Below are 14,781 nucleotides of genomic sequence, written 5' to 3'. Positions count from 1 at the left end.
GCTGCATTCTGGAAAGTTCAACTCTCCTCGGGGAACAAACCACAGCCGCAATGCGCCTTTGCTCAGCAAAGCCACGCTTGCCTTTTTCTCCCCTAGCCCTCTGGTCTCCAGAGGGCACAGAGGGTCTGGGCTGCCTCTGGCTCCCTGGGCTCTGCTGCTTTGCTTCTGGTCTCATGACCTTGAAACCCACCGCAAACGTGTTCTCCTTCGTGGACAATCAGGAGCTGGCAGGCAAATGCCTTCTGGGCGCAGCCCCAGCAATCCCCCCGAAGCCAGCTAGGGAGCTCAGCACCGAGGCCCCCTGTCACCCATAGCTCAAAACTCCATTCAGGGAGCTGCATTCTGGAAAGGTAGACTCTCCTCGGGGAACAAACCACAGCCGCAATGCGCCTTTGCTCAGCAAAGCCACGCTTGCCTTTTTCTCCCCTAACCCTCTGGTCTCCAGAGGGCAAAGACGGTCTGGCCTGCCTCTGTCTCCGTGGGCCCTGCTGCTTTGCTGGTGGTGTCCTGAGCTTGAAATCCACTCCAAACCTCTTCTCATTCGTGGAGAAGCAGGACTTGGCATGAAAATGGCTTCTGGGCGCAGGCCCCAGCAATCCCCCGTAGCCAGCTTAGGTGTTTAACACCGAGGCCACATCTCTCCAATGGCTTCAAACTCAATTCAGGGACCTGCATTCTGGAAAGTTCGACTCTGCTCGCGAAATAACCATAACCCCCATGCGCCTTTGCTCAGCAAAGCCACGCTTGCCTTTTTCTCCCCTAGCCCTCTGTTCTCCAGAGGGCAATGTGGGGCATGGCTGCCTCTGGCTCCCTGGGCCCTGCTGATTTGCTGGTGGTCTCATGAGATGGAAACCCACTCCAATGGTTTTCTTCTTCGTGGAGAAGCAGGAGTTGGCAGGAAAATGCCGTCTGGACGCAGGCCCCAGCAATTCCCCCGGAGCCAGTTAGGGAGGTCCACACCGAGGCCCCAACTCACCCACGGTTCAAAACACCATTCCGGAGCTGCATTCTGGAAAGTTCAACTCTCCTCGGGGAACAAACCACAGCCGCAATGCGCCTTTGCTCAGCAAAGCCACGCTTGCCTTTTTCTCCCCTAGCCCGCTGGTCTCCAGAGGGCAAAGAGGGTCTGGGCTGCCTCTGGCTCCCTGGGCCCTGCTGCTTTGCTGGGGGTCTCCTGAGCTGGAAACCCACTCCAAACGTGTTCTCCTTCGTGGAGAATCAGGAGCTGGCAGGAAAATGCCTTCTGGGCGCAGCCCAAGCAATCCCCCCGCAGTCAGCTATGGAGCTCAGCACCGAGGCCCCATCTCACCCACGGTTCAAAACACCATTCCGGAGCTGCATTCTGGAAAGTTCAACTCTCCTCGGGGAACAAACCACAGCCGCAATGCGCCTTTGCTCAGCAAAGCCTCGCTGGCCTTTTTCTCCCCTAGCCCTCTGGTCTCCAGACGGCACAGAGGGTCTGGGCTGCCTCTGGCTCCCTGGGCTCTGCTGCTTTGCTGGTGATCTCCTGAGCTTGAAACCCACTCCAAACGTATTCTCCTTCGTGGAGAGGCAGGAGTAGGCACGAAAATGCCTCCTGGGTGTAGGCCCCAGCAATCCCCACAGAGCTAGCTACGGAGGTCTGCACCGAGGATCCAGCTCACTCACTGCCTAAACGAGGTTCTTAGAGCTGCATTGCGGGACTTTCAACTCTCCTCAGGGAACAAAACAGAGCCCAAATGCGCCTTTGCTCAGCAAAGCCACGCTTGCCTTTTTCTCCCCTAGCCCTCTGGTCTCCAGAGGGCAAAGAGGGTCTGGGCTGCCTCTGGCTCCCTGGGCCCTGCTGCTTTGCTGGTGGTCTCATGAGCTTGAAATCCACTCCAAAGGTGTTCTCCTTCGTGTTAATCAGGAGCTGGCAGGAAAATGCCTTCTGGGTGCAACCCCAGCAATTCCCACCCCAGTCAGCTATGGAGCTCAGCACCGAGGCCCCATCTCACCCACGGTTCAAAACACCATTCCGGAGCTGCATTCTGGAAAGTTCAACTCTCCTCGGGGAACAAACCACAGCCGCAATGCGCCTTTGCTCAGCAAAGCCACGCTTGCCTTTTTCTCCCCTAGCCCTCTGGTCTCCAGAGGGCACAGAGGGTCTGGGCTGCCTCTGGCTCCCTGGGCTCTGCTGCTTTGCTTCTGGTCTCATGACCTTGAAACCCACCGCAAACGTGTTCTCCTTCGTGGACAATCAGGAGCTGGCAGGCAAATGCCTTCTGGGCGCAGCCCCAGCAATCCCCCCGAAGCCAGCTAGGGAGCTCAGCACCGAGGCCCCCTGTCACCCATAGCTCAAAACTCCATTCAGGGAGCTGCATTCTGGAAAGGTAGACTCTCCTCGGGGAACAAACCACAGCCGCAATGCGCCTTTGCTCAGCAAAGCCACGCTTGCCTTTTTCTCCCCTAACCCTCTGGTCTCCAGAGGGCAAAGACGGTCTGGCCTGCCTCTGTCTCCGTGGGCCTTGCTGCTTTGCTGGTGGTGTCCTGAGCTTGAAATCCACTCCAAACCTCTTCTCATTCGTGGAGAAGCAGGAGTTGGCATGAAAATGGCTTCTGGGCACAGGCCCCAACAATCCCCCCGGAGCCAGCTTAGGTGTTTAACACCGAGGCCATATCTCTCCAATGGCTTCAAACTCAATTCAGGGACCTGCATTCTGGAAAGGTCGACTCTGCTCGGGAAATAACCACAGCCCCCATGCGCCTTTGCTCAGCAAAGCCACGCTGGCCTTTTTCTCCCCTAGCCCTCTGCTCTCCAGAAGGCAATGTGGGGCTGGGCTGCCTCTGGCTCCCTGGGCCCTGCTGTTTTGCTGGTGGTCTCCTGAGATGGAAACCCACTCCAATGGTTTTCTTCTTCGTGGAGAAGCAGGAGTTGGCAGGAAAATGCCGACTCTACGCAGGCCCCAGCAATTCCCCCGGAGCCAGCTAGGGAGCTCAGCACCGAGTCCCCAACTCACCCACGGTTCAAAACACCATTCCGGGAGGACAAGATGGCGGAGGAGTAGGGCGACACGCTCGCCCTCTCCCACAAACACAACAAAAAAAGCACATCTACAGAAGAAATGACTCGCACAGTACAGCAACCAATCGCTGGCAGAGGAACCTAAACTCCAATAACGGCAAGAAGTTTGTGACATTATTGGGCAGAACTGGAGAAAAGAGGAGAGTGAGAGAAGGTGAATCCGAGCGGGACGGGCGCTCCCGAAAGGGAACTGCGGAGGAAAAAGAGATCCTGAACCCTGGAAAGTCTCCTACCGGGCGAAAGATCAAATGAACCGGAGGAATCCCCAGATGCAGAGAAGAGTGTAGCAGTAAGTCGGAGTACGGAAAAACGGATCAAGAACCCAACGGACAATCTGAACTACGGGCACAGTCACCAAAAATTGAGACGCCTGGGTGGGGGCTGGGCACCGAATCCTCGGCTCCAGAGGTTAGTCCCCGGGAAAGGGCCGGGGGACACCTGGGTGGGGGCTGGGCACCGAGACCTCGGCTCCAGAGATTAGTCCCCAGGCTAGGGGGGCGGGGAAGAGCGGAAACTGCTTGGGAGGTCTCTAAACCATTTGAAGGGGCAGAGACTGCCTGGGAGACTAGAAAACAAAGCTGTTGCAGAGGAAGGGAGCAATACTCTAGGGGCGGGGAAGTGGAAAGCCGCCTCAGAGGGAACCTGGGAGAAGAGCCTGGTCTGCGCCCGTGCTGGGGAGCGGAGAGAAGAAGGGGTGGGTTCCCATAGAATACCCCCCACGCCACAGCAAGCTTACAGGCCCGCTAGCTAGCAGAAAGCTGTGCTTCCCAGTGCATTCCCTCCCCCCACCCCCGCCACCCCCTACACTCTCGCGGAACCTGGGGCTGCCTGCCATCCAGGAGGGCTGGCCTCAACAATTGCCTGAAGCCTACCACCGCAGGGGCTCTCCCTGCACAGGCCTGCTTGCCCTTTGGAGGGGCTACACTTCCACAGAGCAGCACCAAACACCACCAGCCCCCTAGAAAAGGCCTGCAGCCCAGAAAAGCTAGAACAAGCCTAGCCAGGCCGTGAATAGATCGACCTAATTCTCCGACGGTTTTTCTGAGACGGGCTCCCCCGGGGAGGAGCCTCTTGGGTCTCCAAGTGCCTTGCTACACGCCCAAGACCCCAGGGGGTGCTAAGACCTAGTGGACCAGCTGCAAAGGACTGCCAGCTCCAGGCAGGACCCCCTGCAGCCCAGAAAAGCTGCAACAAGCCTGACCGACTTAGGAAAAGATCTCCGACGGTCTTTCTGAGTCGGGCTGCCCTGGGGAGGAGCCTCTTGAGTCTCCAAGGGCCCTGCTACCCGCCCAAGACCCCAAGGGGTGCTGAGACCTAGTGGACCAGCTGCATAGGACTGCCAGCTCCAGGCAGGACCCCCTGCAGCCCAGAAAAGCTGCAACAAGCCTGGCCGAGTCAGGAAAAGATCTCCGACGGTCTTTCTGAATCGGGCTGCCCTGGGGAAGAGCCTCTTAAGTCTCCAAGGGCCCTGCTACCTGCCCAAGACCCCAGGGGGTGCTGAGAACCAAGTGAAATCTGCTACTATCGTGGGGTGGACCTCCCAATCCTGTCTGCCCTCAGGAAGTCCTCCTTTGCTTCAAAGAAACACTGTTAGCCCCATCAACACTCCAGAAAAGCCACACTGCCTCAAAAAAGATTGACCAACAACGACAGCCCTCAGGAAATATTCCACGGCAGTGACAAGGCAAACACTACCCGATAACGGAGAGTACAACTCCCTCAGGAGAAAGAAGACAACAAGCAAGATGAAGAAGCTGAGAAACCACCCCCAGTCAAACCAACAGGAGAACTCACCTAAAACAGTCAACAATGAAACAGATCTCTGCAGTCAGACAGACCTAGAATTCAAAAGAGAAATACTGAAAATACTGAAGGAATTAAGAGAAGATATGAACAGTAATGCAGATACCCTCAGAAAGGAGCTATAAAATATAAGGAGGAGCCAAGAAAAACTAGAACATTCATTTGCAGAGATGCAAACTGAACTAGGGGCAGTAAAAACCAGAATGAATAATGCAGAAGAACGAATCAGTGATGTGGAAGATAGAATAATGGAAATCACTCAATCTGGTCAACAGACAGAAAACCGAATCAAAAAATTGGAAAGCAATATGAGAGACCTATGGGATAATATAAAGCGGGCCAATCTACGCATAATAGGAATTCCAGAAGGAGTAGAAAAAGATAAGGGAATGGAAAATATATTTGAAGAAATTATCGCTGGAAACTTCCCAAATCTAAAGGATACTGGATTCAAGATACAAGAAGCACAGAGGGCCCCAAACAAACTGAACCCAAACAGACCCACACCAAGACACATCATAATAAAAATGGCAAAAGTTAGTGATAAAGAGAGGATCCTAAAGGCAGCAAGAGAAAAACAGAATGTTACCTACAAGGGAACCCCCATAAGAATATCAGCTGATTTCTCTACAGAAACACTACAGGCCAGGAGGGAATGGCAAGAGATATTTAAAGTGCTCAAAGGAAAAAATATGCAACCTAGAATACTTTATCCAGCAAGAATATCATTTAAAATAGAAGGGGAAATAAAAATTTTTTCCAACAAACAAAAACTTAAAGAATACAGCAACACAAAACCCAGGTTAAAGGAAATATTGAAAGGGCTTCTCTAAACCAAAAAGAAAGGAAGGAAAGGGAAGAAAAAAGAAAAGAAAAAAAAAAAAAAAAGAAGAAGAAGAAGAGGAAGAACTAGGACTGAGGAAACCGTAATCAGAGAGCAGTCACTCAAATAAGCCAGCATACAGATTTAATCATGAACATGCTTCAAACAAAATAAAATTAAAAAGAAAAAAATAAAAGAGTCATCAAAACCATAAAATGTGGGAAAGGGATGTTAGGAGGTAAATAATCCTTTTTGTTTGTATGTATGTCTCTCTCCTTAATTTTAATATAATAATGAAGTGTTTGAACTTACAGGACCATCAGGCTAAAACACACAATTATGGGAAGGAGTTAGCATACTTAAAAAACAGGGCAACCACAAGCCAAAACCAAATATTGCATTTGCAAAAAATGAAAAAAAAAATACACTCAAGCAGATAATAACAGGAGACCATCCAACCAAAAAAAAAAAAAAAAAAAAAAAAAGAAGAATGGAGAACCATAGAATCAACTGGAACACGAGGATCAAATGGCAATAAATAATCATCTATCAATTATCACCTTAAATGTCAATGGACTGAATGCCCCAATCAAAAGACACAGAATGGCTGAGTGGATAAAAAGGCAAAAACCTTCAATATGCTGCCTACAAGAAACTCACCTTAGGACAAAAGATACATATAGATTGAAAGTGAAAGGCTGGGGAAAAGTATTTCATGCCAATAGACATGACAGAAAAGCAGGAGTTGCAACGCTCATATCAGACAAAATAGACTTTAAAACAAAAGACATAAAGAAAGACAAAGAAGGACACTATTTAATGATTAAGGGATCCATCCAAGGAGAGGATGTTACTATCATCAACATATATGCCCCAAATATAGGAGCACCCAGATACATACAACGAATATTAACAGACATAAAGGGAGATATTGATGAGAATACAATCATAGTAGGAGACCCAAATACCCCCCTCACATCAATGGACAGATCCTCCAGACAGAAAACCAATAAAGCAACAGAGATCCTAAAGGAAACAATAGAAAAGTTAGACTTAATTGATATCTTCAGGACACTACATCCAAAAAAAGCAGAATACACATTCTTCTCAAATGCTCATGGAACATTCTCAAGAATCGACCACATATTGGGACACAAAGCGAATCTCAATAAATTTAGGAGCATAGAAATTATCTCAAGTATCTTCTCTGACCACAATGCCATGAAATTAGAAATCAACCATGGGAAAAGGAAAGAGAAAAAACCTACTCCATGGAGACTAAACAACATGCTACTAAAAAACCAATGGGTCAATGAGGAAATCAAGAAGGAAATTAAAAACTACCTTGAAACAAATGATAATGAAGACACAACCTCTCAAAATCTATGGGATGCTGCGAAAACAGTGCTCAGAGGGAAATTTATAGCAATCCAGGCCTTTCTCAAAAAAGAAGAAAGATCCCAAATTGACAACTTAACCCTCCACCTAAATGAATTAGAAAAAGAAGAACAAAAAAGTCCTAAAGTCAGCAGAAGGAAGGAAATTATAAAGATCAAAGAAGAAATCAATAAAATAGAGACTCAAAAAACAATAGAGAAAATTAATAAAACCAAGAGCTGGTTCTTTGAAAAGGTGAACAAAATTGATAAACCCCTGGCCAGACTCACTAAAAAGAGGAGAGAAAGAACCCAAATCACCAAAATTATAAATGAAAAAGGAGAAATCACAACGGATACAGCAGAAATACAAAAAACCATAAGAGAATACTATGAACAACTATATGGCAATAAGTTTGACAATCTGGAATAAATGGACAATTTTCTAGAATCTTACAGCCTGCCAAAACTGAATCAAGCAGAAACAGACCAACTGAACAGACCGATCACTAGAAATGAAATTGAAGAGGTCATAAAATCACTCCCTACAAATAAAAGTCCAGGACCAGATGGCTTCACAGGTGAATTCTATCAAACATATAAAGAGGAATTGGTGCCCATCCTCCTTAAACTCTTTCAAAAGGTTGAAGAAGAAGGAATACTCCCAAAGACATTCTATGAGGCCACCATCACCCTCATTCCAAAACCAGGCAGAGATACCACCAAAAAAGAAAACTATCGCCCAATATCATTGATGAATATAGATGCAAAAATTCTCAACAAAATCTTAGCCAACCAAATCCAACAACATATCAAAAAAATTATACACCATGACCAGGTTGGGTTCATCCCAGGTTCACAAGGATGGTTCAACATACGCAAATCAATCAACATCATACACCACATTAACAAAAAAAAAGTCAAAAATCATATGATCATCTCAATAGATGCAGAAAAAGCATTTGACAAAGTTCAACATCCATTCATGATCAAGACCCTCGCCAAAGTGGGTATAGAGGGAACATTCCTGAATATAATCAAAGCCATTTATGATAAACCCACAGCAAATATAATCCTCAATGGGGAAAAACTGAAAGCCTTCTCACTCAAATCTGGAACAAGACAGGGATGCCCACTCTCACCACTGCTCTTCAACATCGTTTTGGAAGTCTTAGCCACAGCAATTAGACAAACAAAAGAAATCAAAGGCATCCATATAGGAAGAGAAGAGATCAAACTGTCACTGTATGCAGATGACATGATTCTATACCTAGAAAACCCTAAGGACTCAACCCCAAAACTCCTTGAACTGATTAATAAATTCAGCAAAGTGGCAGGATATAAGATTAACATTCAGAAGTCAGTTGCATTTCTGTATACCAGCAATGAAACATTAGAAAAGGAATACAAAAATACGATACCTTTTAAAATTGTACCACACAAAATCAAATACCTCGGAATACACCTGACCAAGGAGGTAAAGGACCTATATACCGAGAACTATAAAACCTTAATCAAAGAAATCAAAGAAGATGTAAAGAAATGGAAAGATATTCCATGTTCCTGGATTGGAAAAATCAATATTGTGAAAATGGCCATACTACCCAAAGCAATCTACAGATTCAATGCAATCCCTATCAAATTACCCAGGACATTTTTCACAGAACTAGAACAAACAATCCAAACATTTATATGGAACAACAAAAGACCCAGAATCGCCAAAGCAATCCTGAGAAACAAAAACCAAGCAGGAGGCATAACTCTCCCAGACTTCAAGAAATACTACAAAGCCACAGTCATCAAAACAGTGTGGTACTGGTATCAAAACAGACAGACAGACCAATGGAACAGAATAGAGAATCCGGAAATTAACCCTGACACCTATGGTCAATTAATCTTTGACAAGGGAGGCAAGAACATAAAATGGGAAAAGGAAAGTCTATTCAGCAAGCATTGCTGGGAAACCTGGACAGCTGCATGCAAAGCAATGAAACTAGAACACACCCTCACACCATGCACAAAAATAAACTCCAAATGGCTGAAAGACTTAAATATACGACAGGACACCATCAAACTCCTAGAAGAAAACATAGGCAAAACACTCTCTGACATCAACATCATGAATATTTTCTCAGGTCAGTCTCCCAAAGCAATAGAAATTAGAGCAAAAATAAACCCATGGGACCTCATCAAACTGAAAAGCTTTTGCACAGCAAAGGAAACCCAAAAGAAAACAAAAAGACAACTTACAGAATGGGAGAAAATAGTTTCAAATGATGCAACTGACAAGGGCTTAATCTCTAGAATATATAAGCAACTTATACAACTCAACAGCAAAAAAACCAATCAATCAATGGAAAAATGGGCAAAAGACCTGAATAGACATTTCTCCAAAGAAGAGATACAGATGGCCAACAAACACATGAAAAAATGCTCCACATCGCTGATTATAAGAGAAATGCAAATCAAAACTACCATGAGATACCACCTCACACCAGTCAGAATGGCCATCATTAAGAAATCCACAAATAACAAGTGCTGGAGGGGCTGTGGAGAAAAGGGAACCCTCCTGCACTGTTGGTGGGAATGTAAACTGGTACAGCCACTATGGAGAACAGTTTGGAGATACCTTAGAAATCTATACATAGACCTTCCATATGACCCTGCAATCCCACTCTTGGGCATCTATCCGGACAAAGCTCTACTTAAAAGAGACACATGCACCCGCATGTTCATTGCAGCACTATTCACAATAGCCAGGACATGGAAACAATCCAAATGTCCATCGACAGAGGATTGGATTCGGAAGATGTGGTATATATACACGATGGAATACTACTCAGCCATAAAAAAGGATGACATCATGCCATTTGCAGCAACATGGAGGGAACTAGAGAATCTCATACTGAGTGAAATGAGCCAGAAAGACAAAGACAAATACCATATGATATCACTTATAACTGGAATCTAATATCCAGCACAAATGAACATCTCAGAAAAGAAAATCATGGACCTGGAGAAGAGACTTGTGGTTGCCTGATGGGAGGGGGAGGGAGTGGGAGGGATCGGGAGCTTGGGCTTATCAGTCACAACCTAGAATAGATTTACAAGGAGATCCCGCTGAATAGCATTGAGAACTATGTCTAGATACTCATGTTGCAACAGAAGAAATGGTGGGGGAAAAACTGTAATTGTAATGTATATATGTAAGGATAACCTGACCCCTTTGCTGTACAGTGGGAAAATAAAAATTAAAAAAATAAATAAATAAATAAATAAATAAATGTGTAGTAGACACACATACACACAAAAAAAACACCATTCCGGAGCTGCATTCTGGAAAGTTCAACTCTCCTCGGGGAACAAACCACAGCTGCAATGCGCCTTTGCTCAGCAAAGCCCCGCTTGCCTTTTTCTCCCCTAGCCCTCTGGTCTCCAGAGGGCAAAGAGGGTCTGGGCTGCCTCTGGCTCCCTGGGCCCTGCTGCTTTGCTGGTGGTCTCCTGAGCTTGAAACCCACTCCAAAGGTGTTCTCCTTCGTGGAGAATTAGGAGCTGGCAGGAAAATGCCTTCTGGGCGCAACCCCAGCAATTCCCCCCCCAGTCAGCTATGGAGCTCAGCACCGAGGCCCCATCTCACCCACATTCAAAATACCATTCCGGAGCTGCATTCTGGAAAGTTCAACTCTCCTCGGGGAACAAACTACAGCTGCAAAGCGCCTTTGCTCAGCAAAGCCACGCTTGCCTTTTTCTCCCCTAGCCCTCTGGTCTCCAGAGGGCAAAGACGGTCTGGCCTGCCTCTGTCTCCGTGGGCCCTGCTGCTTTGCTGGTGGTGTCCTGAGCTTGAAATCCACTCCAAACCTCTTCTCATTCGTGGAGAAGCAGGACTTGGCATGAAAATGGCTTCTGGGTGCAGGCCCCAGCAATACCCCGGAGCCAGCTTAGGGGTTCAACACTGAGGCCACATCTCTCCAATGGCTTCAAACTCAATTCAGGGACCTGCATTCTGGAACGTTCGACTCTGCTCGGGAAATAACCACAGCCCCCATGCGCCTTTGCTCAGCAAAGCCACGCTTGCCTTTTTCTCCCCTAGCCCTCTGGTCTCCAGAGGGCAATGTGGGGCTGGGCTGCCTCTGGCTCCCTGGGCCCTGCTGCTTTGCTGGTGGTCTCCTGAGGTTGAAACCCACACAAAATGTGTTCTCCTTCGTGGAGAAGCAGGACTTGGCAGGAAAATGCCTTCTGGGCGCAGCCCCAGGAATACCCCGGGAGCCAGCAAGGGAGCTCAGCACCGAGGCCCCAACTCACACACGGTTCAAAACACCATTCCGGAGCTGCATTCTGGAAAGTTCAACTCTCCTCGGGGAACAAACCAGAGCCGCAATGCGCCTTTGCTCAGCAAAGCCACGCTGGCCTTTTTCTCCCCTAGCCCTCAGGTCTCCAGAGGGCACAGAGGGTCTGGGCTGCTTCTGGCTCCCTGGGCCCTGCTGCTTTGCTGGTGGTCTCCTGAGCTTGAAACCCACTCCAAAGGTATTCTCCTTCGTGGAGAGGCAGGAGTAGGCACGAAAATGCCTCCTGGGTGCAGGCCCCAGCAATTCCCCCGCAGTCAGCTATAGAGCTCAGCACCGAGGCCCTATCTCACCCACGGTTCAAAACACCATTCCGGAGCTGCAATCTGGAAAGTTCGACTCTCCTCGGGGAACAAACTACAGCCCCTATGCGCCTTTGCTCAGCAAAGCCACGTTTGCCTTTTTCTCTCCTAGCCCTCTGGTCTCCAGAGGGCAAAGAGGGTCTTGGCTGCCTCTGGCTCCCTGGGCCCTGCTGCTTTGCTTCTGGTCTCATGAGCTTGAAACCCCCCCCAAACGTGTTCTCCTTCGTGGACAATCAGGAGCTGGCAGGAAAATGCCTTCTGGGCGCAGCCCCAGCAATCCCCCCGAAGCCAGCTAGGGAGCTAAGCACCGAGGCCCCATCTCACCCATAGCTCAAAACTCCATTCAGGGAGCTGCATTCTGGAAAGGTAGACTCTCCTCGGGGAACAAACCACAGCCGCAATGCGCCTTTGCTCAGCAAAGCCATGCTGGCCTTTTTCTCCCCTAGCCCTCTGGTCTCCAGAGGGCAATGTGGGGCATGGCTGCCTCTGGCTCCCTGGGCCCTGCTGCTTTGCTGGTGGTCTTCTGAGGTTGAAACCCACACAAAATGTGTTCTCCTTCGTGGAGAAGCAGGACTTGGCAGGAAAATGCCTTCTGGGCGCAGCTCCAGCAATCCCCCCAGAGCCAGCTAGGGAGCTCAGCACCGAGGCCCCATCTCACCCATGGTTCAAAACACCATTCCAGAGCTGCATTCTGGAAAGTTCAACTCTCCTCGGGGAACAAACCACAGCCGCAATGCGCCTTTGCTCAGCAAAGCCTCGCTGGCCTTTTTCTCCCCTAGCCCTCTGGTCTCCAGAGGGCACAGAGGGTCTGGGCTGCCTCTGGCTCCCTGGGCCCTGCTCCTTTGCTGGTGATCTCCTGAGCTTGAAACCCACTCCAAACGTATTCTCCTTCGTGGAGAGGCAGGAGTAGGCACGAAAATGCCTCCTGGGTGTAGGCCCCAGCAATCCCCACAGAGCTAGCTACGGAGGTCTGCACCGAGGATCCAGCTCACTCACTGCCTAAACGAGGTTCTTAGAGCTGCATTGCGGGACTTTCAACTCTCCTCAGGGAACAAAACAGAGCCCAAATGCGCCTTTGCTCAGCAAAGCCACGCTTGCCTTTTTCTCTCCTAGCTCTCTGGTCTCCAGAGGGCAAAGAGGGTCTTGGCTGCCTCTGGCTCCCTGGGCTCTGCTGCTTTGCTTCTGGTCTCATGACCTTGAAACCCACCGCAAACGTGTTCTCCTTCGTGGACAATCAGGAGGTGGCAGGAAAATGCCTTCTGGGCGCAGCCCCAGCAATCCCCCCGAAGCCAGCTAGGGAGCTAAGCACCGAGGCCCCATCTCACCCATAGCTCAAAACTCCATTCAGGGAGCTGCATTCTGGAAAGGTAGACTCTCCTCGGGGAACAAACCACAGCCGCAATGCGCCTTTGCTCAGCAAAGCCACGCTTGCCTTTTTCTCCCCTAACCCTCTGGTCTCCAGAGGGCAAAGACGGTCTGGCCTGCCTCTGTCTCCGTGGGCCCTGCTGCTTTGCTGGTGGTGTCCTGAGCTTGAAACCCACTCCAAACGTATTCTCCTTCGTGGAGAGGCAGGAGTAGGCACGAAAATGCCTCCTGGGTGTAGGCCCCAGCAATCCCCACAGAGCTAGCTACGGAGGTCTGCACCGAGGATCCAGCTCACTCACTGCCTAAACGAGGTTCTTAGAGCTGCATTGCGGGACTTTCAACTCTCCTCAGGGAACAAAACAGAGCCCAAATGCGCCTTTGCTCAGCAAAGCCACGCTTGCCTTTTTCTCTCCTAGCCCTCTGGTCTCCAGAGGGCAAAGAGGGTCTTGGCTGCCTCTGGCTCCTTGGGATCTGCTGCTTTGCTTCTGGTCTCATGACCTTGAAACCCACCGCAAACGTGTTCTCCTTCGTGGAGAATCAGGAGGTGGCAGGAAAATGCCTTCTGGGCGCAGCCCCAGCAATCCCCCCGAAGCCAGCTAGGGAGCTAAGCACCGAGGCCCCATCTCACCCATAGCTCAAAACTCCATTCAGGGAGCTGCATTCTGGAAAGGTAGACTCTCCTCGGGGAACAAACCACAGCCGCAATGCGCCTTTGCTCAGCAAAGCCATGCTGGCCTTTTTCTCCCCTAGCCCTCTGGTCTCCAGAGGGCAATGTGGGGCATGGCTGCCTCTGGCTCCCTGGGCCCTGCTGCTTTGCTGGTGGTCTTCTGAGGTTGAAACCCACACAAAATGTGTTCTCCTTCGTGGAGAAGCAGGACTTGGCATGAAAATGGTTTCTGGGCGCAGCTCCAGCAATCCCCCCAGAGCCAGCTAGGGAGCTCAGCACCGAGGCCCCATCTCACCCATGGTTCTAAACACCATTCCAGAGCTGCATTCTGGAAAGTTCAACTCTCCTCGGGGAACAAACCACAGCCGCAATGCGCCTTTGCTCAGCAAAGCCTCGCTGGCCTTTTTCTCCCCTAGCCCTCTGGTCTCCAGAGGGCACAGAGGGTCTGGGCTGCCTCTGGCTCCCTGGGCCCTGCTCCTTTGCTGGTGATCTCCTGAGCTTGAAACCCACTCCAAACGTATTCTCCTTCGTGGAGAGGCAGGAGTAGGCACGAAAATGCCTCCTGGGTGTAGGCCCCAGCAATCCCCACAGAGCTAGCTACGGAGGTCTGCACCGAGGATCCAGCTCACTCACTGCCTAAACGAGGTTCTTAGAGCTGCATTCCGGGACTTTCAACTCTCCTCAGGGACAAAACAGAGCCCAAATGCGCCTTTGCTCAGCAAAGCCACGCTTGCCTTTTTCTCCCCTAGCCCTCTGGTCTCCAGAGGGCAAAGAGGGTCTGGGCTGCCTCTGGCTCCCTGGGCCCTGCTGCTTTGCTGGTGGTCTCATGAGCTTGAAATCCACTCCAAAGGTGTTCTCCTTCGTGGAGAATCAGGAGCTGGCAGGAAAATGCCTTCTGGGCGCAGCCCCAGCAATTCCCCCCCCAGTCAGCTATGGAGATCAGCACCAAGGCCCCATCTCACCCACAGTTCAAAACACCATTCCGGAGCTGCATTCTGGAAAGTTCAACTCTCCTCGGGGAACAAACTACAGCCGCAATGCGCCTTTGCTCAGCAAAGC

The sequence above is a fragment of the Sus scrofa genome, chromosome 6 (assembly GCF_054392235.1).
Source record: "Sus scrofa isolate SSC_HxYL_T2T_F1_AM1 chromosome 6, Sscrofa_HxYL_maternal_Yorkshire_Landrace_v2.0, whole genome shotgun sequence".
Lineage (NCBI taxonomy): Eukaryota > Metazoa > Chordata > Mammalia > Artiodactyla > Suidae > Sus > Sus scrofa.
Note: the sequence above shows the minus strand (reverse complement) of the source record.